Below are 27,733 nucleotides of genomic sequence, written 5' to 3' on the forward strand. Positions count from 1 at the left end.
ATTGTGTGTTGTCTTTCCCCTTCACCTAAAGTAATTCTTATCTACTATCTAATTAGCGAATACCCCCTCTCACCCTCCCTCCCTGCCCCCTCTTGTAACCATCAAAGAATGTTTTCTTCTCTATTTAAACTATTTTTTGAGTTTCTGTAATAGTGGTCTTATACAATATTTGTCCTTTTGCAAATGACTAAATTCTATCAGCATAATGCCTTCCAGATTCCTCCATGTTATGAAATGTTTCACAGATTCACTGCTATTCTTTATTGATGCATAGGTATTAGATTGTGTGAATACAGCATAATTTATCTATCCACTCATCTGTTGATGGGCACCTTGGTTGCTTCCATCTTTTTGCTATTGTAAACAGTGCTGCAGTGAACATGGGTGTGCGTATATCTGTTCGTGTAAAGGCTCTTATTTCTCTAGGATATATTCCAAAGAGTGGGATTGCTGGATCCTATGATAGTTCTATTTCTGCTTTTTAAGGAAGTGCCAAATCGATTTTCAAAGTGGTTGTACCATTTTACATTCCCACTAGCAGTGTAGAAGTGTTCTAATCTCTCCACAGCCTCTCCAACATTTATTGTTTTGTGTTTTTTGGATTAATGCCATCCTTGTTGGAGTGAGATGAAATCACATTGTAGTTTTGATTTGCATTTCTCTAATGGCTAATGACTGTGAGCATTTCTTCATGTATCTATTAGCTACCTGAATGTCTTCTTTGGTGAAGTGTCTGTTCATAACTTTTGCCCATTTTTTAATTGGGTTGTCTTTTTGCAGTTGAGTTTTTGCAACATCATGTAGATTTTAGAGATTAGGTGCTGATCAGAAATGTCATAGCTAAAAACTTTTTCCTAGTCTGTAGGTAATCTTTTTACTTTTTTGGTGACGTCTTTGGATGAGCATAGGTGTTCGATTTTTAGGAGCTCCCAGTTATCTAGTTTTTCTTCTGCATTGTTAGTAATGCTTTGTATACTGTTTATGCCATGTATTAGGGCTCCTAACGTTGTCCCTATTTTTTCTTCTGTGATCTTTATCATTTTAGATTTTATATTTAGGTCTTTGATCCATTTTAAGCTCGTTTTTGTGCATGGAGTGAGGTATGGGTCTTGTTTCATTTTTTTTGCAGATGTATATCCACTTATGCCAGCACCATTTGTTAAAAAGACTGTCTTTTCCCCATTTAACTGTTTTGGGGCCTTTGTCAAATATCAACTGCTCATAGGTTGATGGATTTATGTCTGGATTCTCAATTCTGTTCCATTGGTCTATGTGTCTGTTGTACCAGTACCAGGCTGTTTTGACTGCTGTGGTGGTATAATAGGTTCTAAAATCAGGTAGAGTGAGGCCTCCCACTTTTTCTTCTTTTTCAGTAATGCTTTACTTATCCAGGGCCTCTTGCCCTTCCATATGCAGTTGGTGATTTGTTTCTTCACCTCATTAAATAATATCTTTAGAATTTGGATCAGAATTGCATTCAACGTATAGACTGCTTTTTGTAGAACAGACATTTTTATAATGTTATGTCTTCCTATCCATGAATAAGGTATGTTTTTCCACTTATGTAGGTCTCTTTTGGTTTCTTGCAGAAATGCATTGTACTTTTCTTTGTATAAGTCTATTACATCTCTGGTAAAATTTATTCCTAAGTATTTTATCTTCTTGGGGGCTACTGTAAATGGTATTGACTTGGTGGTTTCCTCTTCAATGTTCTTTTTGTTGTAGAGGAATCCAACTGATTTTTGTATGTTTATCTTGTATCCCAATACTCTGCTGAACTCTTCTATTAGTTTCAGTGGTTTTCTTGAGGATTCCTTAGGGTTTTCTGCATATAAGATCATGTCGTCTGCAAATAGAGATAATTTTACTTTTTCCTTGCTAATCTGGAATGCCCTTTATTTCTTTATCTAGCCTAATTGCTCTGGCTAGGATCTCCAGAACAATGTTGAATAAGAGCGGTGATAAAGAGCATCCTTGGCTTGACTGATTTTTAACTCCTTCCAGAAAAGTGCTGTCTTAAAGGAAAATTCAAGTGTAATAAAAAGCTGGTGGTACTCACGGGAACCACCTTTCATTACCCAAGACATGTACAAAAGGAAAATGTGCCAGCGGTATTTACAGAAATGATCCCCAGGGGTATCAAATGGCATACCCCTTAAGTGACATCTGCTGGAACTTAAGCACAGTTATTAAAAAGAAGGAATGATTTTCTGTTGTTTGTAAACTTGGAACAAACAAGGTGACTTCAACAGCACCAAAGGATCCCAACTCCTCATAAATTCCTACTGCTTTCTTGGAGGGGAGGTGGAGGAAATTCTGCAGGGTCCATCCAGCATCCCATGCGGCAGACCCTCTTCTAAGATCCTGCTGTAGTCTGAGAGCAGTGACTCAGTGTGGGGATGAGAGACTCTCTGACAGAGGGATGGCAGATAAGGCAGAATTCTGATCTGAGGGAGACTGTCCCGCAGTCTCCGTGACCCAGCCTGAGGGAGAGGGGGTCATGAGCTGGGTGGTTTCAGGCTGCTCAGGAGGCCTAAAACTGATGGAATCAAAGTTAAACTTCATGGGGGACTTCTAGCCAAACTATAAGACTGCCTAAAGATGAAGATTCTGGCACTGGCGCCTGGAGAAGCCAGGCAGTAGAAATAAATAGACATAGACCTATGGAATAGAATTGAGAGTCCAGAATAAACCCACATGTTTATGGTCAACTGATTATCCACAAAGGTGAAAAATTCATTCAATATGGGGGAAAAAAAAAGTCTCTTCAACAAATGGGGCTGGGAATACCAGATCTCCACATGCAAAAGAATGAAGTTGGACCCATACATCACACCAAATATGAAAATTAACTCAGAATGGATTAATGATCATATATAAACTAAAATTATAAAACTTTTAAGGTCAAAACTTATGGGTAGCGCTTCAGGATCTAGTTTTCGACAATAGATTCTTTTAGATGTGACATCGACATCAAAAGCAACAAACAAGACAGAAAAATTGGACTTCAACAAAAGTAAAAACTTTTGTGCATTGAAGACTTTATCAAAAAAGTGCAGGAACAAAAATAAAGTGCAGATACAACCCACATATCAGAGGAAATATTTAGGAATCATATATTGGATAAGAATATTTAAATAATTCCTACAACCCAACAAGAAACAGATAAACAGCCCAATAAAAAATGGGCAAAGGACCTGAATAGACATTTCTCCAAAGATATACAAATGATCAATAAGCACTTGAGAAGATGTTCAAACTCATTAGTGATTAAAAAATTAAACCAAAAACCTGTTGCCGTCAAGTCCATTCCAACTTATAGTGACCCTATAGGACAGAGTAGAATTGCCCCATAGGGTTTCCAAGGAGTGGCTGGTGGATTCAAACTGCCAACCCTTTGGTTAGCAGCCCAGCTCTTAACCACTGCGCCACCAGGGCTCCCATTAGCAATTAGGAAAATGCAAATCAAAACAAAAAAACGAGATACCACTTTACACCCACTATGATGGCTATTATTAATGGTAATAATTTAAAATGGTACTGTCTCTACAGAAAACATTTTGGAGACTCCTCAAAAAGTTAGGCGGCACTGGTGGTTAGGTGGTAGAATTCTTATGTTCCATGCAGGGGACCTGACTTTGATTCCCAGCCAACGCACATCATATATAGCCACCACATGTCTGTAAGTGGAGGCTTGCATGACCCTATGATGCTGAACAGGTTTCAGGGGAGCTTTCAGACTAAGACAGACTAAGAAGAAAGGCCTGGTAATCTATTTCTGAAAATCCTGTTTCATTCCATAGTGCACAGGGTAACCATAAAAATAAAAAAAAAATTTTTTTTTTTTTTTTGGTCAGGGGCAATTCCAAAACAGCTAACAACAATAATATACAAAGGGAAACACATTATGTCTATTTGGGCATTAAAGTATTAATGTTATTTATATTAAGAGTGATAATTACACATATTTGTAAGATACATTCTTATATAAACACAGTGAATAGTGGTCAAATAGTAATATAGAACTTTGGTATGAGTCTTGAGTGTAACACAAGGATATTATTGTTTCAGCCAAGTACTATACGTAAAAGCTACAGGGGTTGAGGAAATAGACAAAGGGTAGAAGACCAATTCAAAATTTAGTTATACAGTGAAGATTAATTTTTGTACCTGTCTTTCTCTGTCACATCAGCAATGTGACGCAGAAAATTACAATCAATGTCCAGAATCTCTCAATGCAAAATAACAGGTAGGAATATTTTTGTTTGTGAGTGACAAAACATCTGGGAAACTGAAACATGAAACAAGTAAGAATTTTATCATTTTATCTTCTCATATAACAAGGAGTCCAGAGGCTACAGTTCAGATGTGACAAGTGCTCTGCGAAGTAATCAGTGACCCAGGCTCCTTCTTTCTGCCTACTCTACTTCCATTACCACACAACCAGCATTCGCATTGTGGAAAGTTGGCTGCCATAAGAGAAAGAGTGAGACTGAAGGATGAGGAGAAAAGCCTAATTTTTTCCTTCTTAGGTTCTGCATTGTTTACATGGTGTCTTAGTTACCCAGCACTGTTGTAACAGAAATACTACAAGTGGATGGTTTAACAAACACAAATTTATTCTCTCACAGTTTAGGAGGCTAGAAGTCTGAATTCAGGGCATCAGCTCCAAGGGAAGGCTTTCTCTGTCAGCTCTAGGGGAAGGTCCCTGTCATCAATCTTCCCTTGGTCCAGGAGCTTCTCAGTGCAGGAACCCCAGGTCCAAAGGACATGCTCTGCTCCCTGCACTTCTTTCTTGGTGGTAGGAGGTCCCTATCTCTTTGCTTGCTTCTGTCTCCTTTTATCTCTTGTAAGGGAAACTCTCCTTACAACAGATCAGGGCTGTGGCCTGAGTAAGGGTATTGCATCCCACCCTAATTCTCTTTCGCATAACCTAATCTTGCCTCAGAAACCCTGGTGGCATAGTGGTTAAGAGCTATGGCTGCTAACAAAAAAGCCAGCAGTTTGAATCCACCAGGCGCTCCTTGGAAATCATATAGAGCAGTTTTACTCTGTCCTATAGGGTCGCTATGAGTTGGAATCGACTCAAAGGCAATGGGTATTTTGGTTTTTAATCTTGCTTCATTAACCACAGACAGGGATTAGGATTTACAACACACAGGAAAATTACATTTTACATAGAAAAATGGAGGGCAGGAACAAATACTGGGAATCACAGCCTAGCCAAGTTGACGCACATTTTTGGGGGACACAATTCAACCCATGACACATGGGAAAGGATGAGACCCAGTGACTTTGTCTATGTTATCAGCAATTTCTGTGTCAAATAAACCCCAAGAAAACCAAACCCAGTGCTGTCAAGTTGATTCCGACTCATAGCGACCCTACATGACAGAGGAGAGCTGCCCCATAGAGTTTCCAAAGAGTACCTGACAGATTCGAACTGCCGACCCTTTGGTTAGCAGCCATAGCACTTAACCACTACGCCACCAGGGTTTCCTCTGTGTCAAATAGCCACCCTTATTATAATGGAAAATGGGGTCATTGATTGCTCAGCAGTACATTTTTCACCTCCCACATGGGAAACCCAGCTTCATTTCTAGGTCAATGAACCTCATGAGCAGCCACCACTCATCTGTCAGTGGGAACTTGCATGTTGCTATGATGCTGAACAGGTTTCAGCACAGCTTCCAGACTAAGACAAACTAGGAAGAAAGGCCTGGTGATCTATTTCCAAATTTAAAAAATGGTCAAGGGGCTTAAAGACATTTCTCCAAAGAAAACAGTCAATGCCCAACAAGCACATGAAAAGATGTTCAGTGTCACCTAGTCACTAAACCAAACCAAACCTCTTGCCGTCAAGTCAATTCTGACTCATAGCGACCCTACAAGACAGAGCAGAACTGCCCCATAGGGTTTCCAAGGAGTGGCTGGTGGATTCGAACTGCCAACCTTTTGGTTAGGAGCCAAACGCTTAACCATTGCGCCACCAGAGCCCATCAAATCAAGACCACGTGAGATACCACTTCACACTCACTAGGATGACTATTGTTAGAAAAATGGAAAAGAACAAGTGTTGGTAGAGAAACTGGACACCTGACACACTGTGGGTGAGAATGTAAAATAGTACAAACACTGTGAAAAACAGTTTGGCAGTTCCTCAAAAAGTTAAACACTGAGCTACCATATGATCTAGATACTACACTATTAGGGTGGCAGTTTGAACCCAACCAGAAGACTTAAAAGCAGGGATTCAAAAAGATACGTTTTTACAAATGTTCACTGCAACATTATTCACAAGAGCCAAAAGATGGAAATAACTCTAGTGTCCATCAACAGATGAATGGATTTAAAAAAAAAACACATACCATGAAATAGTATTCATTCATAAAGGAGAAATTTTGTTCACACTTCAACATGGATGAATCTTGAAAACATTATGCTAAATGAAATCAGTGAGACACAAGAGAAGAAATAGTATAACACTTATGAAATAAGTAAAAGAGGCAAAAGCATAGAGACCAAGGTTATCAGTGGCTACCCCACGTGTCTGTCAGTTTGTCGTACTGTGGGGGCTTGTGTGTTGCAGTGATGCTAGAAGCTATGACACTGGTATTCAGATACCAGCAGGGTTACCCATGGAGGAAAGGTTTCAGCTGAGCTTCCAGACTAAGACAGACTAGGAAGAAGGACCTGGCAGTCTACTTCTGAAAAGCATTAGCCAGCAAAAACCTTATGAGTAGCAGCGGAACATTGTCTGATATAGTTCTGGAAGATGAGCCCCCCAGGTGGAAGGCACTCAAAAGATGACTGGGGAAGAGCTGCCTCCTCAAAGTAGAGTTGACCTTAATGACGTGGATGGACTAAAGCTTTCAGGACCTTCATTTGCTGATGTGGCACGACTCAAGATGAGAAGAAAAAGCTGCAAACATCCATTAATAATCAGAACCTGGAATGTATGAAGTATGAATCTAGGAAAATTGGAAATTGTCAAAAATAAAATTGAACACATAAACATCGATATCCTAGGCATTAGTGAGCTGAAATGGACTGGTATTGGCCATTTTGAATTGGGCAATCATATAGACTACTATGCTGGGAATGACAACTTGAAGAAGAATGGTGCTACATTCATCATCAAAAAGAACGTTTCAAGATCTATCCTGAAGTACAACGCTGTCAGTGATAGGACAATATCTATACGCCTACAAGGAAGACCAGTTAACACGACTATTATTCGAATTTACGCACCAACCACTAGGGCCAAAGATGAAGAAATAGAAGATTTTTATCACCTGCTACAGTCTGAAATTGATCGAACATGCAATCAAGATGCATTGATAATTACTGGTGATTGGAATGAGAAAGCTGGAAACGAAGAAGGATCAGTATTTGGAAAATATGGTCTTGGTGACAGAAACAATGCTGGAGATTGAATGATAGAATTTTACAAGACCAACGACTTCTTCATTGCAAGTACCTTCTTTCACCAACATAAACGGCAACTATACACATGGACCTCTCCAGATGGAACACGCAGATACCAAATTGACTACATCTGTGGAAAGAGACAATGGAAAAGCTCCATATCATCAGTCAGAACAAGGCCAGGGGCCAAATGTGGAACAGACCATCAATCGCTCATATGCAAGTTCAAGTTGAAACTGAAGAAAAAGAGACCAAGTCCATGAAAGCCAAAATACGACCTTGAATATATCCCACCTGAATTCAGAGAAAATAAATTCTTCTGAAGAATAGATTTGAAACATTGAACACTAGTGACCGCAGACCAGACGAGTTGTGGAATGACATCAAGGACATCATCCATGAAGAAAGCAAGAGGTCATTGAAAAGACAGGAAAGGAAGAAAAGACCAAGATGGATGTCATAGGAGACTCTGAAACTTGCTCTTGAGCGTCGAGCAGCTAAAGCAAAAGGAAGAATTGATGAAGTAAAAGAACAGAAGATTTCAAAGGGCCTCTCGAGAAGACAAAGTAAAGCATTATAATGACATGTGCAAAGAGCTGGAGATGGAAAACCAAAAGGGAAGAACACGCTCGGCATTTCTCAAGCTGAAAGAACTGAAGAAAAAATTCAAGCCTCAAGTTGCAATGGAGAAGGATTCTATGGGGAACATACTAAACGACGCAAGAAGCATCAAAAGAAGATGGAAGGAATACACAGAGTCATTATACCAAAAAGAATTAGTTGATATTCAACCATTTCAAGAGGTGGCATACAATCAGGAACCAATGGTACTGAAGGAAGAAGTCCAAGCTGCTCTGAAGGCATTGGTGAAAAACAAGGCTCCAGGAATTGATGGAATATCAGTTGAGATGTTTCAACAAACAGATGCAGCAATGGAGGTGCTCACTCTTCTATGCCAAGAAATATGGAAGACAGCTTCCTGGCCAACTGACTGGAAGAGATCCATATTTATGCCTATTCCCAAGAAAGGTGATCCAACTGAATGTGGAAATTATAGAACAGTATCGTTAATATCACAGGCAAGCAAAATTTTGCTGAAGATCATTCAAAAGCGGCTGCAGCAGTATGTCAACAGGGAACTGCCAGAAATTCAGGCTGGTTTCAGAAGAGGATGTGGAACCAGGGATATCATTGCTGATGTCAGATCGATCCTGGCTGAAAGCGGAGAATACCAGAAGGATGTTTACCTATGTTTTATTGACTATGCAAAGGCATTCAACTGTGTGGATCATAACAAACTGTGGATAACATTGCGAAGAATGAGAATTCCAGAACACTTAATTGTGCTCATGAAGAACCTTTACATAGATCTAGAGGCAGTTGTTCGGACAGAACAAGGGGATACTGATTGGTTTAAAGTCAGAAAAGGTGTGTGTCAAGGTTGTATTCTTTCACCATACCTATTTAATCTGTATGCTGAACAAATAATACGAGAAGCTGGACTATATGAAGAAGAACAGGGCATCAGGATTGGAGGAAGACTCATTAACAACCTGCATTATGCGGATGACACAACCTTGCTTGCTGAAAGTGAAGAGGACTTGAAGCACTTATTAATGAAGATCAAAGACCACAGCCTTCAGTATGGATTACACCTCAACATAAAGAAAACAAAAATCCTCACAACTGGACCAATGAGCAACATCATGATAAACGGAGAAAAGGTTGAAGTTGTCAAGGATTTCATTTTTCTTGGATCCACCATCAACAGCCATGGAAGCAGCAGTCAAGAAATCAAAAGACGCATTCCATTGGGCAAATATGCTGCAAAGGACCTCTTCAAAGTGTTGAAGAGCAAAGATGTCACCCTGAAGACTAAGGTGCGCCTGACCCAAGCCATGGTATTTTCAATCACATCGTATGCATGTGAAAGCTGGACAATGACTAAGGAAGACTGAAGAAGAGTTGATGCCTTTGAATTGTGTTGTTGGTGAAGAATATTGAATATACCATGGACTGCCAAAAGAATGAACAAATCTGTCTTGGAAGAAGTGCGGCCAGAATGCTCCTTAGAGGCACGGATGGCGAGACTGCGTCTTACACACTTTGGACATGTTGTTAGGAGGGATCAGTCCCTGGAGAAGGACATCATGCTTGGCAGAGTACAGGGTCAGCGGAAAACAGGAAGACCCTCAGCAAGGTGTATTGACACAGTGGCTGCAACAATGAGCTCAAGCATAACAACAACTGTAAAGATGGCACAGGGCCAGGCAGTGTTTAGTTTCTGTTGTGGATAGGTCACTATCAGTCGGAACAAACTCGACGGCACCTAAGAACAACAACAACAACCAGGGACCAAGGGAGGAGGGAATTGGAAGTTATTGCTTAAGAGGTACTGATTTTCTGTTCAGAATGATGAAAAAGTTGCGGAATTAGATGGTGGAGATGGCTGTACAACCTTGTTAATACATTTAATGTCATTGACTTGTACACTTAATAATGGTTAAAATGGCAAAACTTTATTATATATATTTTACCACAATGATTTTTTTTTTTTTTTTTTACAAAGAAGCCACTGTCCTCTTCCTTATAAATGTTTAGGGGTCATTTTAAAGGTGCAGACATCTAAGGACTCATCCATGAACTACTAAATCAAAAGCACAGGGCAGTAACCAGGATGTCTGAAATGTGGCCACAGGTTTTATGCACTCAAATTCTGGGGCCACCATCCATTCAGGGCAGATCAATGAAAGAAAAGAGGAAAGTAAAAGTCCAGATGCCACATTATGAAGCTTTTCAGTTCTGAGTCAATGAAGCCTCAATCACTCCCATAGAGAAGGGAACAGAAACTCAGTAAAGAAAGGCAGGAGTTCTCAAGAGACTCACAGTGGAAAATGAAAAGACATCCAAGGGCTGGTGTGACTTATCCTACTTCACCCAGGTAGACCACATTCCTGCAGTTCTCCAAAATTATGACCCTTTATAAGGTCCTTTGAGCAAAATACAAGCGTGCCCACTACTTCTGGGGGAAATCTACAGACAAATCCTTGTGTATCAATGGTAGCTAACATGAAAAACACATTTCTCCAATGGTCCAGAGTGCGGTGGTGGTGGTGGAGTTGTTCTTATTTTCATATAATACGAGCGGAGACAAGAGGTACATGAATCAGTTTTGATTGAAGTAAGTTATGGATGGGTCCATATAAGATAATTCTGAGCAAGTTATATATCCCTAATTTTAATCTATTGATTAAAATTTAAGTATTGAGACCAAAGTTTATCAGTTGCTACCAGGGACTCATGGGAGGAGAGAATAGGGAGTTATTGCTTAAGAGGTACTTAGGATTCACTGTTGATTTTATTTTTCTGTGGATGATAAAAGAAATATACAAACGAATAAGCAATTCAAGTGGTTTTCTTCAGCCAAGTCACAAATATTATGTTCTATCTACCAAAACCCAAAAAAATCCAAACCCACTGCCGTCGAGTCAATTTCGACTCATAGTGACCCTATAGAGTTTCCGAGGAGTGCCTGGTGGATTCGAACTGCCGGCTTTTTGGTTAGCAGCCGTAGCTCTTAACCACTACTCCACCAGGGTTTCCTTCTATCTACCAAGTGCCGTATAATTTCTCAGATGAACCAGAGCAACCATTCATCCAATTACAGATGACAGAATCAATAAGAGGCTTTAAAGAAAGGTTAGGATTTAACTCTGTGATCATAAGAAAAATGATCTGTTCCCTTTCACTTGAGACAGAACAAAACTGTGTCACAGACTCTAACTTCCCATGCATCAAACATCTTAATAAACAGCAGGCAGCTGGGGTTCTAGGATTTAACCCAAATAATCAAAAAGTCAAGTAAAATATACACCACTGAAAAGGCTTTGGCAGAAGGTTTCCTAACTGAGAAAACTTGCAGCAAGTTAAAAACCAACAATGAAGAATTAGTTAAAAGGTCATTATATACGCACACACATATGCATATACATGCTTATTTATATTTTTACTACTATTAACATGCTGTTGCTGTTACTATTTTTAGGGACAAAGTCAATTCCAACTCCTAATGACCCCATGTGACAGCAGAATGGCCCCATAGGGTCTTCTAGGCTGTAATCTTTTAAGGAAGCAGGTCGCCAGGTCTTTCTCCCAAAGAGTAGCTGTGTGGTTTAAATCACCAATCTTTTGGTTAGCAGCTGTGCGCTTAACCATTCTACCACCAGGGCTCCCTATTAACATGATAGTGTAAAAATATTTAACGTCATGGGAAAACTATGTAAAACTTATTTATGAAATAACAAAATGTCTTTTATAGAAACCTATGGTGCATGCACACCAGCAGTATAATTGATCAAAATAAGAGCAGTTGCCTTTGAAGGATGGATTTTATGACTGGATTTTCCTTATCATTTTCTGTTCATGTTTTTCACTATTTTAGTACGATGGACATATTTAAATACCACTTTTGCTGTAAGGAATTTGATCTCACCTAAAGAGAGGGCTATGGCAGCTGGGTGGCACAGTTAAGGGATCAACTATCAGCCGAAAGGGTGATGGTTCAAACCCGCCCAGAGGCACGTTGGAAGACAGGCCTAACAATCTGCGTCCAAAAGGTCACAGCTTTGAAAACACTACAGAACAGCTCTACTCTGCACACATGAGGTCACTATGAGTCAGAATGGACTCAATGGCAACTGACAACAACAAAGAGAGTTCTGGCCTTTGTCCTGGCTCTTGAGAGGTAACCTCTAAATCCCTGGAATTTGCAAAGTAACAGGACTGCCTTTGTGACTCATGGTGGGCCCTTTGGTCCACACCCCATAGTATATACTAAAGAAGTGACACAGAGTGGAAGCTGGTCATGCCAGAAAGACCAACCATGTAACTAAGGAGTTGGGCCTTGTGTTAATATTAGACAAATACCAAAGCAAACCCATTGGCATTGGGGTCAATTCCAACTCATAGTGACCCTACAGGACAGAGAAGAACTGCCCCAAGGAGCAGTTGGTGAATTCGAAGTGCCGACCTTTTGGTCAGCAGCCAACCCCTTAACCACTGTGCCACCAAGGCTCCATTAGACAAATATTGTTTTAGGTGCCGTTGGGTTGGTTCCAACTCACAGTGACCCTATGTACAACAGAACAAAACACTGCTGGTCCTGCGCCATGCTCATGATCATTGTTATGCTTGAGCCCATTGTTGCAGCCACTGTGTCAATCTCTTGTTGTCTCCCTCTTTTTCACTGACCCTCTACTTTACCAAACGTGATGTCCTTCTCCAGGGACTGATCCCTCCTGATAACATGTCCAAATACATGAGATGAAGTCTCACCATCCTCGATTCTAAGGAGCATTTTGGTTGTACTTCTTCCAAGGCATATTTGTTCATTCTTTTGGCAGTCCTTGGTTCAATATTCTTCACAAACACCATAATTCAAATGCATCAACTCTTTTTCAGTCTTCCTTATTCACTGCCCAGCTTTCGCATGAGGCGATTGAAAACACGATGGCTTGGGTCAGGCACAGCTTAGTTTTCAAAATGACATCTTTGCTTTTTTAACACTTGAAAGAGGTCTGTCTTTTGCAGATTTGCCCAATGCAATGAGTTCTTTGATTTCTTGACTGCTGCCTCCATGGGCATTGATTGTGAATCTCAGTAAAATGAAATCCTTGACAATTATTTTCTCTGTTTATCATGATGTTGCTTATTGGCCCAGTTGTGAGGATTTTTGTTTTCTTTATGTTGAGGTGTAATCCAACTGAAGGCTGTGGTCTTTGATCTTCATCAGTAAGTGCTTTAAGTCCTCTTCTCTTTCAGCAAGCAAGGTTGTGTCATCTGCATATTGCAAGCTGTTAATGAGTCTTCCTCCAATCCTGATGCCTCATTCTTCACACAGTCCAGCTTCTTGGATTATTTGCTCAACATACAGATTGAATTAAGTACGATGAAAGGATACAACAAAAACACATACATTTCCCGACTTTAAACCATGCAGTATCCCTTTGTTCTGCTTCAACGACTGCCTCATGATCTATGTACACGTTCCTCATGAGCACAGTTAAGTGTTCTGGAATTCCATTCTTTACATTGGTATCCATAATTTGTTATGACCCACACAGTCAAATGCCTTTCCATAGACAACAAAACATAGGTAAACATCTTTCTGGTATTCTTTGCTTTCAGCCAGGACCCATCTGACATCAACAATGATATCCCTCATTCAACGTCCTCTTCTGAATCCGGCTTGAATTTCTGGCAATTCCCTGTCAATGTGTTGCTGCAGACACTTTTGAATGATCTTCAGAAAAATTTTGTGTGTGATATTAACGACATTGCTTGATAATTTCCACATTCTGTTGGATCACTTTTCTTTGGAATAGGGATAAATATGAATCTCTTCCAGTCTGTTGGCCAGGTAGCTGTCTCCCAAATTTCTTGGCATAGATGAGTGAGTACTTTCAGCACTGCATCCGTTTGCTGAAACATATCATTTGGTATTCCATCAACTCCTGAAGCCTTGTTTTTCATCATTGTCTTCAGTGAAGCTTGGACGTCTTCCTTCAAAACCATCGCTTCTTGATCGTATGTTACTTCCTGAAATGACTGAATGCTGATCAGTTCTTTTTGGTACAGTGACTCTGTGCATTCCTTCCATCTTCTTTTGATGCTTTCTTTGTTGTTCAATATTTTCCCCCATAGAATCCTTCAGTATTGCAACTTGAGGCTTGAAATTTTTCTTCAGTTCTTTCAGCTTGAGAAATGCTGAGCATGTTCTTCCCTTTTGGTTTTCTAACTATAGGACTTTGTGCATGTCATTATAATACTTTATTTTGTTTTCTCGAGTTGCCCTTTGAAATCCTCTGTTCAGCTCTTTTACTTCATCATTTCTTCCTTTTGCTTTAGCTACTTGATGTTCAAGGGCAATTAGACAAATTAGACAATATGAATAGGTAAATGACAGCCCATAGCAGGAGATAACACACAGCCACTCAGAGAGGGTCAGTTAGTGGAACCACCTGTATGAAAACTAGGTGGGGATTTCTTTGGTTACAAAGCTGCACTTTAACATTCAACAACCAACATGAAGAAATGACTGTTCATTACTCATATATCCTAGAGGCAATCACACTCGTGGCGTAGTAGTTAAGAGCTATGGCTGCTAGTTTGGCATTCTGAATCCACCAGGTGCTCCTTGGAAACCTTATGGGGCTGTTTTACTCTGTGCTATAGGATCGCTATGAGTCAGAATCGACTGGGCAGCAGTGGGTGGGTGGGGTATGAATTTGGCAGGGAGGGAATGGGGCCTTTATCTGGATTCCCAGATGTGACAGGTGGGGAAAGGGAAAGTCAACAAGGGGAGGAACTTACTCTGGGCTATTATTTAAGATTTTGCGTGTGGGTGTGAGGGTGAGTTAATTAGGAAGACAAGCAGATGTACTCTTTTCAAATAAGTAATGTTTAAGTAGCTGCTGGAAGAAAAGGAATGCTGAGGCATTTACAAAATGGAGTTCAGATTTCTTATGACAGGGCTCTGGGTCTCATGATACCAGCCTGACTTGGGGGATGGGAAAGCAAGTGGAGGGCTGGAGTTTAGCCACATGGGCATTAATTCAATCAATCATGCCTATGTGATAAAGGCTCAGAAAAAACCCTGGACACTGAATGAAGCTCATGTGAGCATGCTGGGTTGGCAATAATCCATGTGTATTTTCACCATCAATGCCATCCATCACATCCTGAGAATGGGGAAGCCTGGCACGTGGAACTCTCTTATATTCTGCCCTATGTGCCTCTTCTTGGGCTGGTTCTAATTTCTGCTGTCCCTGTAAAAATGTGACCATGACTATAATAGCTTCCAATGAATTATGAGATTCTTTCTATAAGGAACCTGAGAGTGGTTCTGGTAAACTCCTTAACTTGCACTTGGTGTCAGACGTCTCTGACAGATGTAGCAGTCTGGAGAATAACCCCTTAACCTTGAGTTTGGGTAACTATATTAGTACTTTAACTCCCCCCCAAAACCCAAACCCACTGCCATCAAGTCGATTCTGACTCATGGTGACCCTATAAGATAGAGTGGAATTGCCCTACAGGGTTTCTAAGAAGCGCCTGGTGGATTTGAATTGCTGGCCTCTTGGTTAGCAGCTGAACTCTTCACCACTAAGCCACCAGGGTTTTCACTTTAACTCCGGTAGTACTTGATTTTCTTTAAAAAAAAAAAAAAAAAAAAGGAATGAAAATGGCTCTTGGGTCATTTGTGGGGATTACAAATCAACATGGTTGCCCATTACAGCATCCTGTTGTAATAAGAACCTAATGTGAACAAATAGTGCCTTCATTTTCTGATCTGTATCTCAAATAAAACCCAAGAATTTTTTTCATTAAATATCATCACAGCCTATATGACAGATACAAGTGGCTCACTAAGAATGAGTTCCTCATGCCCTAAATGTATCTATTCCTAGTTTATGCTGCAAAACATATTGATATAATTTAACAAATTTTGCATAACTCTTTAAACATTACAAATTTTAAACACTGTTTAAGACGGCCGTTGATCTTCCATGATAACTCAGAAAGAATATTAAGCATTTTATATACGGTATCTATCTTGAAGATAAATCCCTATTAAGTCTGTATTTTTATTCTACAGATACTGCAAAGAGTCCAGTAAGGTTAAAGTATGTCCATATAATTTACAAGGATTATACACACACACACACATATAGAAACCTGTGAGAGCTGGAAGTCAAGAGTACAGCCTTGTTTTTCTGGGTCTTATAAGTTTTATTCCTTTGACAGGGTGCTTACTTGTGCTTTCTATTAAGAATCCTACTTTGGGAACTTCTGGAAACACGGAGCCACAGAAGTACCATGCTGTCCTTCCATAGCAAAAACTTGAAAAACTAAGTAAAACAGAGACAAACATCGATCCTGGAACCCAAAGTGTCAAATGAGGAGATAAAGAACTCACCCAAGCACCAAATGGATTAAGAAACTGACAGAGTGAGGAGAGATACCTACGGAGGTCCCCTATCAGCTAACACGGCAGGGATTCGCCATCTTGGACTCTTGTTTGAGATCCGTGGACAGAGAGCATGGAAAAGCAGCTTCACGAAGTTCCCAGCTGGAGACAGAGCACCCAGTAACCAGCAATACATGCTTTCCCATACCCCATCCTCTCCCGGCTGCTCTACTTCCATGCCTCCTGGGTGGCTGCAGTAGCATGGCTGGCTGGGAAGTCCAGTGTTCATGCTGCTTAGATTTGCCCCACCCACACTGGAGATCTGCAGATAAGGAGTACAGGAAGGCAGCTTCATGAAGTTCCCAGCAGGAGACAGAGCACCCTGAGGGTATTTCTTTTTTCTTTCTTTCCTGTCTTTCTTCATTTCTCAGTTATTATCTCTCTGTACTTACCTTCTTTCCTATATCCTGAATACCTGGCACTGTGTGACATCTATACCCTCTCTAGCCAGGCTATACTGCGCAGCCTGGGAGCCAGTTCCCCAGTCTTTGCAGCCGCACTGGTGGGAACTGTGGGGGTTTACTTTTCTTTTTTTTTTTTCCCAAATCTTTATTGAGTTTTTTTCTTTTTCCCTTTTTCAATTTTTTTCCTTTTTGTTTTTCTTCAGTTCTCAGTATCTCATCTCTACACTCTAACGGCAAGCTCTCTTAGCACTTTTTTGTTTGTTTGTTTTTGGCTCCTGTTTCTCTTTCCTCCTTCTCCTTTTTCCCATACCCGTATTAGCTCCACACATCACATCCTATCCACTCCTTCCTGCCTACCTGCACCATGTGCCAAATATCATACCCCCAAGCAGCACAGGCATGGCCTATTGGAACCTGCCCAGTACAGATTCCCAGCCCGCCCTGTCGGCCCCAGTACATGCCACAAACAACCCATCCCAGCCCCACCCCTTCAGCTGGACCTGCCCTGCTGAACCATAGCTGAGCAACTGGCCCTGCCCATTGGATAAACAGGTGAAAAGTATCATGACCACAGACGAGCAAACAACAAGAATGCACAGCCCACCTGCTCAGACATAATGAAATAAAACAAAAAAGCAGGACGAAACAAACAGATCTGCAATCAATACACAAACAAATAACTACTGAATGCCTCGAAGACAGCAGACAATATTAAAACATGTTAAAAAAACAAAACAAAACAGGAGAAGATGGTTCCAGTAGGTGTCCAAAATAAAACACCAGATGACTTTCCAGTAGAAGAAAAGGCACTAGAACAACCTGACAGGAAATTCAAATCTCTAATATTCGGAGCTATCCAAAAGTTGAAGCAAAAAACAGACAAAAATGAGGAGAAACTTGACAAATTTATGGAAAAGGCAGGCAAACTCATGGAAAATATGGACAAAAAATGGAAGAATGCAGGAAACTCACACAGGAATAAGATGCCAAAATAAGCTCACAACTAGAAATCATGCAAAAACAATTAGAAATCCAAAAGATAAACAAGATTTCAGAAATGGACAGTGTCATAGAAGGGCTGAGGAGCAGGTTTGAAACGATGGAAGACAGAATCAGTGAAATCGAAGACAAACACTTGGATACAACTCTGAGGAAAAATCAGAGAAAAGAACAAAGAAAAACAAGAAAACCCTTAGAATTATGTGGGATACCATCAAAAGCAAAAATTTATGAGTGATCGGAGTTCGAGAACAGGGACAGAAAACAGAAAACACAGAGAGGATCATTGAAGAAATGCTGAAAGAAAACTTCCCTAACATCATGAATGGTGAAGAGCAGACCATCCAAGAAGCTCAACGAACCCCATGTAGGGCAGACCCCAAAAGAAAAACACCAAGGCATATCATAATCACAGTCACTAAAACTAAAGACAAAGAAAAAACCCTGAGAGCAGCTCGATAAAACCAAAAAGTCATATACAGGGGAGAAACAGTAAGACTAAGCTCCGATTATTCAGCATAAACCATGCAGGCAAGAAGGCAATGGGATGATATACATATACAACCTTGAAAGAAAAACATCTCCAACTACAAATAACATATCCTGCAAAACTTTCATTCAAGTGTGACAGTGAAATTAGGACATTTCCAGATAAACAGAAATTAAGGGAATATGTAAAAACCAAACCAAACTTACGAGAATTATTAAAAGGAGTCCTTTAGTCTGAGAACAAACAACATCAGACCACAGCCAGAATCTAGGATGCAAGATGGTACCTGCCAGATACCAATGTATGAAATGAACTCTCAAGGACTATCCAAAACCAAAAGATTTGCAACAGGGAACCAGAGAGATTAATCTGTAAAAGACAACAATGTCAGAATGATGAATGAGGGAATAAATGGTGTAGGTATAGAGCTTTCTAATGGAGAGGAAGGCAAGGTGATACCAAGTGATAACAGACAGGTTCAAACCTAGGAAGGTAAGGACAAATTTCAAGGTAATGACAGAGAAAGTTAATATAGAAGAAAAACATAAAATCTCAATAAAAACAAAATCTACTCAAAAAAAAAAAAAAAAAAAGAACGAAATGAAAAAGAAGTCCACAGACAAAACAAACTCAGCACAGGAGAGTAAGAGGAACAAAGAAAATGTTGGCACCACAAAAAAAAAAAGCACTACAAAATGACAGCAATAAACTCACACCTACCAATAATTACACTGAATGTAAATGGCCTAAAAGCACCCAAAGAGACACAGAGTGACAGAATGTATTTAAAAAACAGGATCCATCAATATGCTGTCTACAAGAGACACGTCTTAGAAATAAAGGAGTAAACTTATTAAAAATCAAAGGATGAAAAAATATATCAAGCAAATAACTACCAAAAAAAAAAAAAAAAACAGGAGTGGCAATATGAATCTCAGATAAAACAGACTTTAAAACAAAATCTACCATAAAAGACAAATAAGAGCACTAAATAATGATTAAAGGGACAATCCATCACAAAGACTTGACCATAATAAACATATACGCACCCAATGACAGGGCTCCAAAATACATAAAACAAACTCTAACAGCAATGAAAAGAGAAACTGACAGTTCTAAAATAATAGTAGGAGACTTCAACACAATAATAGTAGGAGAAAGAAACTCAACAAAGTTACAGAAGAGCTAAAGAGCACAATCAGCCAACGTGACCTCATACATATATATAGAACACTCCACCCAACAGCTGCAAGGTACACATTCTCTTCCAGTGCACATGAACGTTCTCCAGAATAGACCATATCTTAGGCTACAGAGCAACCCTCAACAAAACCCAAAACACTGAGATAATACAAAGTATCTCCTCTGACCACAATGCCATCAAAGTAGAAATTAACATGAAAGTAAGGAAAAAAAATCAATTACATGGAAACTGAATAACACCCTACTTAAAAACCACTAGGTAACAGAAGAAATCAGATATGGAATCAAAAATATTCCTAGAATCAGACGAGAATGAAAACAGATCATACCAAATCCTTTGGGACACTGCAAAGGTAGTCCTCAGACATCAAGTTATACCAATAGATTTACACATCAAAAAAACAAGAAAGGGACAACATCAAAATACTAGCTACACAACTTGAACAAATAGAAAGAACAGCAAAAGAGGCCCACAGCCACCAGAAGAAGAGGAAATAATAAAGATCAGAGGAGAAATAAATGAAATAGAGAACAGAAAAACACTAGAAGAAATCAACAAAACCAAAAGTTGTTTCTTTTAAAGGATCAACAAAATTGACAAACCACTGGCCTAATTAATAAAAGAAAAATAGGAGAGGACGCAAATAACCAAAATAAGAAATGAAATGAGGGATACTACAACAGACCCAACTGAAATAAAAAGGATAACAGCATTATGAAAAACTATTTTTTTTTTTATACTCCAAATTTGAAAACCTAGAGGAAACGGACAAATTTCTAGAAACACACTCCCTACCCAAACTAACACAAAATGATGGTGAAAATCTGAACAGACCCATAACAAGAGAAGAGATTGAAAAGGTAATTAAAAAAACTCCAACAAAAAAAAGGCTTGGCCCAGATGGCTTTACTGGAGAATTCTACCAAACATTCAGAGAAGACCTTACACCAGTACTACTCTAACTATTTCAGAACATAGAAAAGGAGGCAATACTTCCAAATTCATTCTATGAAACCAGCTTAACCCTGATACCAAAACCAGGCAAAGACAACAACAAAAAATTACAGACCAATATCTCTCATGAATATAGATGCAAAAATTCTCAACAAAATTCTAGCCAATAGAATTCTGCATCACATCAAAAAAATAATATACCGTGACCACGTAGGATTCATACCTGGTATGTAAGGATGGTTGGTTCAACATTAGAAAATCAATCAACATAATCCAGCACATAAAGGAAAGAAAAGAATCACAAGATCATCTCAATCAATGCAGAAAAGGCATTCACCAAAGTCCAACACCCACTCCTGATAAAATCTCTCGATAAAATAGGTACGCAAGGAAAATTTCTCAACATAATAAAGGGCATATATACCAAACCAATGGCCAACATCATTCTAAATGGAGGGAGCTGAAAACATTCCCCTTGAGAACAGGAACAAGACAAGGATGCCCTTTATCACCACTCCTATTTAGCACTGTGTTGGAAGTCCTTGCTCAAGCAATAAGACAAGAAACAGAAATAAAGGAAATCCAAATTGGTAATGAAGAAGTTAAACTGTTCCCACTTGCAGATGATGTGATATTGTATGTGGAAAACCCAAGACTCCACAAGAAAACTACTGGAACTAATAGAAAGTTTCAGCAGAGTAGCAGGATGTAAGATAAACATACAAACATCAGTTGGATTCCTGTACACCAAAAAAGAGAACAATGAAAAGGAATTCAGGAAAACAATACCACTTAAAACATCCCCTAAAAAAATTAAATACTTGGGAATAAATCTAACCAGGGAGGTAAAAGGCCTATACAAAGAAAGCTACAAAACACTACTGCAAGAAACCAAGAGATCTACATAAATGGAAAAACATACCATGCTCATGGATAGGCAGACTCAACACTGTGAAAATGACAATTCTACCCAAAGCAATTTACAAATACAATGCAATCCCAATCCAAATACCAACAACATTCTTTAAAGGGTTGGGAAAACTTATCATTAACTTCATATTGAAAGGGAAGAGGCCCCGCATAAGTAAAGCACTACTGAAAAAGAAAGTATAAAGCAGGAGGACTTGCACTGCCTGATCTCAGAGCCTATGACAGCTTCAGTAGTCAAAACAGCCTTGTACATTGACCAATGGAACAGAATTGAGAGCCCAGATGTAAATCTATCCACCTATGGTCACCTGATCTTCGACAAGGGCCCAAAGTCCGTCAAATGGGGAAAAGACAGTCTTTTTAACAAATGGTGCTGGCAAAACTGGATGTCCATCTGCAAAAAAAATGAAACAGGATCCAAACTTCACACCATATACAAAAACTAATTCAAAATGGATCAAAGATCTAAATATAAAGCCAAATACTATGAAGTTTTTAGAACAAAAAATAGGATCAACACTAGAGGCCCTAATACATGGCAGTAACAGGATCTAAATCACAACCAACAACACACAAACTCCAGAAGATAAACTAGATAACTGGGATTTTCTAACAGTTGAACACTTACGCTCATCAAAAGAGTAAAAAGAGAACCTACAGACTGGGAAAAAAAAAATTGGCTATGACAAATCAGACAAAGGTCTGATCTCTAAAATCTACAAGAAAATCCAAAACCTCTGTAACAAAAAGACAAATAATCCAGTTAAAAAATGGGGAAAGGAAATGAACAGACACTTTACCAAAGACGACACTCAAGCGGCCAACAAACACATACGGAAGTATTCACAATCACTAGCCATTAGAGAAATGCAAATCAAAACCACAATGAGATACCACCTCACTCCGGCATTGCTTGCATGAATCAATAAAACAGGAGATAACTAATGTTGGAGAGGCTGCTTGGAGATCAGAACTCTTATGCACTGCTGGTGGGAATGCAAAATGATACAACCATTTTGGAAAACGATATGGTGCTTCCTTAGAAAGCTAGAAATAGAAATACTGTATGCGTTAGCAATCCCACTCCTAAGAATATATCCTAGAGAAATAAACAAAGATGAATCTGTGAAGCATCTCATACTTTGGATGAACCTGGAGGGCATTATGCTGAGTGACATAAGTCAATCACAAAAGGACAAATATCGTATGAGACCACTACTGTAAAAACTCATGAAAAGGTTTACACACAAAAAGAAACAATCTTTGATGGTTACAAGGGAGGGGAGAGTGGGGATGGAAAAACACCATATAAACGTAACTTTGGTGAAGGGTAAGATAGTACGTGATACTGGAGAAGGCAGTACAACTTGTACAAGGCAAGGTCACAGATGCTCCATAGACACATCCAAAGTGCCTGAGGGACCAAACTGCTGGTCTGATGGCTGTGGGGATCATGGTCTCGGGGAACATCTAGCTCAACTGGCATAGCACAGTTTATAAAGAAAATGTTCTATATTCTACTTCTGTGAGTAGAATCTGGGGTCTTAGAAGCCTGTGAGTGGCCATCTAGGATATTCCACTGGTCTCACCCCTTTGGAAGCAAGGAATAATGAAGAATACTAAAGATACAAGGGAAAGCTTAGTCCAAAGGACTAATGGACCACATCTACCATGGCCTCCATCAGACTGAGTCCAGTACAACTAGATGGTGCCCAGCTACCACCACTGACTGCTCTGACAGGGATCACAATAGAGGTTCCCAGACAGACCTAGAGAAAAATGGAGAAAATCCTAACTCAGAAACAAAGAACAGACTTGCTGGCCTGACAGAGGCTGAAGAAACCCTGAGGGTATGGCCCCCGGACACTCTTTCAGCTCAGTAATGAAGTCGCTCCCGAGGTTCACCGTTCAGCCAAAGAATGGACAGGCTCACAATACAAAATGAGACTAAAGGGGCACACCCACCCAAGGGGCAAGGAAAAGAAGGCAGAAGGGGATAGAAAAGCTGTTAATAGGGAACCAAGGGTTGAGAAGGGAGAGTGTTGACAAGTCATGGGGTTGTTAACCAATGTCATAAGACAATACGCATACTAACTGTTTAATGAGAAACTAGTTTGTTCTGTAAACATTCATCTAAAGTATAACTTAAAAAAAAAAAGAAACCTACTTTGTTTTGAGTTTCCCGTCTCTGACAAGTTTCTGCCTTACACAGGTTCAAGCTTTTGCAAGTATACGTATCGATATCTATATGGAGTGCTGGTGGTGCAGTAGTTAAGCATTCTACTAACCAAAAGGTTGGCTAAGTCAAATCCACCAGCAGCTCCTTGGAAGCCCTGTGGGGCAGTTCTACTCCATCCTATAGGGTCACTATGAGTTGGAATTGGCTCAATGGCAATGGGTTTGGTTTTGGGTTTATATATATCTGTATGACTCCAAACTAACTTTGTTTTACTCACAGAGGTTTCTTGGGGGTTTTGGGGGGATGTTCCTAAGTCCCTGAGCGGCGCAAATGGTTAACGTGGTTGGCTGCTAATCGAAAGATTGCAAGTTCTCATCTAGTCAGAGGTTCCATGAAGAAAGGCTTGGTGATCTACTTCCAAAAAAATCAGTCATTGAAAACCCTATGGAACACTGTTCTACTCTGACACACATGGGGTTGGCACGAGTTGGATTCAATGGTAACTATTCTGTTTTGTTTTTGTACTGCTAAGAAAAATGAAGGTCCCTAGGTGGCACAAATAGATTGCATTGGACTGCTAACCTAAAGGTTGGCAGTTCGAACCTACCCAGCGTTACTGTGGAAGAAAAGGCCTAAAAAATATGCTTCCATTATGATTACAGCCAAGAAAACCCTATAGAACCATTCTACTCTGTAACACACAAGGTCACCACAAGACAGAATCAACTTAATGGCAACTGACAAAAGAGAAAATTAAACATCAAGATAGTATATTCATGTCTATGTATACACATAAAATTGTATGTTGGAAACATGACTAAACAGAAACATACAAGTTCAAAGAAAAATTGATTAATCATTAATCTTGAAGGGAAATATTAAAAACAATTCCCACTGAAATCACCATGTCTGTAATGCAATAAAATGTAAGCATACCGAGGTTTAGTATATCTAAATTAGTGAATAAGAAGCCCTGGTGGTGCAGTGGATAAATGCTCAGTTGCTAAACGAAAGGTTGGCAGTTTGAACCCAAGACCTGGTAATCTGCTCCCATAAAGATTACAGTCTAGAAAATGCTATGGGGCAGTTCTACCCTGTCACATGGTGTCACTATCAGTTCGAATTAAGGGCACCTAACAACAACAACTAGTGAATACAAACTAAATCTTTATCAAGGACACTTGGATATGCTGACTGAATATTCATCAGATATGACCATGCAGTGAGTCAAAAAGAAAATGTCAGTTAACTTCAAATATAAAAAAATATACCTCACTGCATTTAATAATTCTATTACTGGATGGAAACCCTGGTGGTGTACTGGTTAAGTGCTACCACTGCTAACCAAAGCGTCAGCAGTTTGACTCTGCCAGGCACTCCTTGGAAACTCTATGGGGCAGTTCTACTCTGTCCTACAGCGTCGCTGTGACTCAGAATCGACTCGATGGCACTGGGTTTGGTTTTGGTTTTTGGATTACTGGATACTGAGTTGTCTTCAATTAGAAATAAAGCTGTGAAACAATCTTGAGAAAATAAAAAGATCAGGTAGGCCACAGTTCTTCCACAATGAAATCAAAATGAAAGTAAACAAAAATAAGATCGTGGAAGCAAAACCAAACGAATCAAAAAACAAAAGACAGTTTATATACTTAAAATCTGATTACAGGAAAAGTTTTCATAACCTACGTGGCAATTGGTAAATGACCAAACTTAGAGTCACCGTCACCATGAAGAATCAAAGTACTCAAAGCCAGGGAATGTGGTTCAAGCAGTAATCTTGAAATAAATGTATCTTTCAAAACAATATTTAAAAAACCAAAAAAGAAGTACATTGCCCTGGAGTTGATTTGGACTCATGGTAACCCCATGTGTTACAGGGTCTTTTCTTGGCTGTAATCTTACAAAAGCACAGGCTTCTATTCCTTGGTGCAGCTGTGTGTGTATGCAAACCACCAACCTTTTTTAGGTTAGTACACCAGCGCAAACCGTTTGGGCCACCCAGCGGCCTTTAAAAGAAAGGGGCGGGGGGGGGGAGTTTGAAATATATATAAACCGACTGTTCAAATCTTTAAACCATGAAACAGAAAAAGGAAGCCCAAATTTCATATTAAAAATTAGATAAATATCAATAAAGCTTTAAAGAAATGATAAGCTTCAAGAATGAAAGGAAGAAACATTATTTGACAGAAAATGACAAAATGAACAAAACTTTCTGGCTCGCGTCCTGGGCCATGTGGCGCGGCCGGCCTTTCCGGGCGCGAGGTGGGACCGGGTAGATCCAGGGCTCCGACAGGAAAGCGGGCAAGCGGGTCCACGAGACAGAGACAGGAAGGACGCGCGGACTGGCTTGGAGCTTTTAGCCACAAACGGACGCGAATTCGGGACGACAGCGGGCAGGTGCGGGGACTTTAACATCTGCAGGAACCCCCTGGACCCCGAGCGGGGGACATGCAGGGCTGGAGGGGGCGCAAAACGTGGGCTTGAACTAGAAAGACGACACTCACCCTCACGAGACTGTCACTCCGAGCAAGCCTCTTCCCTGCCGGCAGGAAATGGCGCGAGGGGCGGGGCTGTGAAGGGGGCTGGGCGGGGCCTCGAACGCAGAGGAGCGGAGAGCAGACTGGGGCAGGCTGGGCGTGAGCTCCCCCGCCGACCTAGGCTTTCAGTTTCTGTGCTTTCAACGGAATTTGATTCTCCTCACTTTGAATCATTTCAAAGTATTTGGGGTCCTGAGGACCAGAACTGTTTCCGTTAACGTTTCAAACAATTTAAGTAAAAGAGGAGAGTTGTGTAGGTCACATGTATTGGAAGCTGAAACGTTTTCCTCTTATCATGCGGTGGTTGTTTTTGTGGCCCTGGAGGGCGTTCCAGCTCATAGCGACCCTAATGGACCGTAGAGCTGCCAATTACGGTTTCCTAGACTTTTTTTTTTTTAGACTGCAAGATGTCAATTTGAAGACTAAGGCGCGCCTGACCCAAGCCATGGTATTTTCAATCACCTGATATGCATGTGAAAACTGGACAATAAATAAGGAAGACCAAAGAAAAATGGATGCATTTGAATTACGGTGTTAGGAAAGGATATTGACTATACCATGGACTGCCAGAAAACAGAACAGATTTGTCTTGGGGGAAGTGCGTCTACAATGCTCCTTAGAAAGGAGGATATGGAGACTTTGTCTTAAGTACTTTGGACATGTTATCAGGAGGGGCCAGTCCCAGGAGAAGGACATCATGCTTGTCAAAGTAGAGGATCAGTGAAAAAGAGGAAGACCTCAACGAGATAGATTGACACAGTGGCTGCAACAATGGGCTCAAACATGGCAACGATTGTGAGGATAGCGCAGGACCAAGCAGTGTTTCCTTCTGTCGTTCCAACTCACTATGAGTTGGAAACCGACTTGACGGCAGGCACCTAACAATAACAACAATCGTTGTGGGAGCAGATTGCCAGGTCTTCTCCCAGAAAAGCCTCTAGGTGGGTTCAAACCACCAACCTTTCACTTAGCGGCCAAGCACTTAACTGTTTGTGCCACCAGGGCTCCTTAAAGTTTAGAGTAGCCTTTATCCCATCTCTTGGATTTGCTGCACCCTTGGGATCAGGCTGCTGTGCTTGCATTATTTAACACCAGTTCAAATCCACCAGCCACTCTTTGGAAACCCTATAGGGCAGTTCTTCTCTGCCCTATAGGATTACTAAGAGTCAGAATCAACTCAACAGCAACAGGGTTGGGTTTGGTTGGTTTTTTATGATTGTTCACGAGTGAGCTGTGGGCCATATGACTACCAAAACATGCTCCTCTGTTTCATATTACAGGTAGTCCAAGGCTTACAACAGGGTTATGTCCTGATGTAAGTCGGTTTTGATGTAAGTTGAGTACCTGTCTTTTTTTAGTTATTTTTATTGCCTTTTATTATCAATACATAAATTCAACTTTTATTTGTTGGCATCAGTGTCATAACAATGAAGTCGGAATCCTAATGGCTGTTGAGTGCATGCACAGTCCAGTTGTCATATGTCATTAGAGTTGAGCATTGCCCAAATTTCTATCCATTATGACTCTCCACACCAACATTGCCACAGGCTTCATTTTAGACCAGGCCATAGCCTACTATG

The 27,733-nt window shown here is 40.1% G+C and overlaps 1 protein-coding gene across 1 annotated transcript in view; it reads right to left on the bottom strand.

Moving 5' to 3' along the window:
- LOC126066480 (zinc finger protein OZF-like) overlaps positions 1-26,174 on the bottom strand; it is a 45,300-nt gene extending 19,126 nt beyond the window's left edge. The window contains exon 1 of the mRNA XM_049867564.1: positions 26,121-26,174. The gene's annotated coding sequence lies outside the window, so the exon portion shown is untranslated. The remainder of the gene's footprint in view (positions 1-26,120) is intronic.
- Between the last annotated feature and the right edge of the window lie 1,559 nt (positions 26,175-27,733).

Source organism: Elephas maximus, chromosome 23 (assembly GCF_024166365.1).
Source record: "Elephas maximus indicus isolate mEleMax1 chromosome 23, mEleMax1 primary haplotype, whole genome shotgun sequence".
Classification (NCBI taxonomy): domain Eukaryota; kingdom Metazoa; phylum Chordata; class Mammalia; order Proboscidea; family Elephantidae; genus Elephas; species Elephas maximus.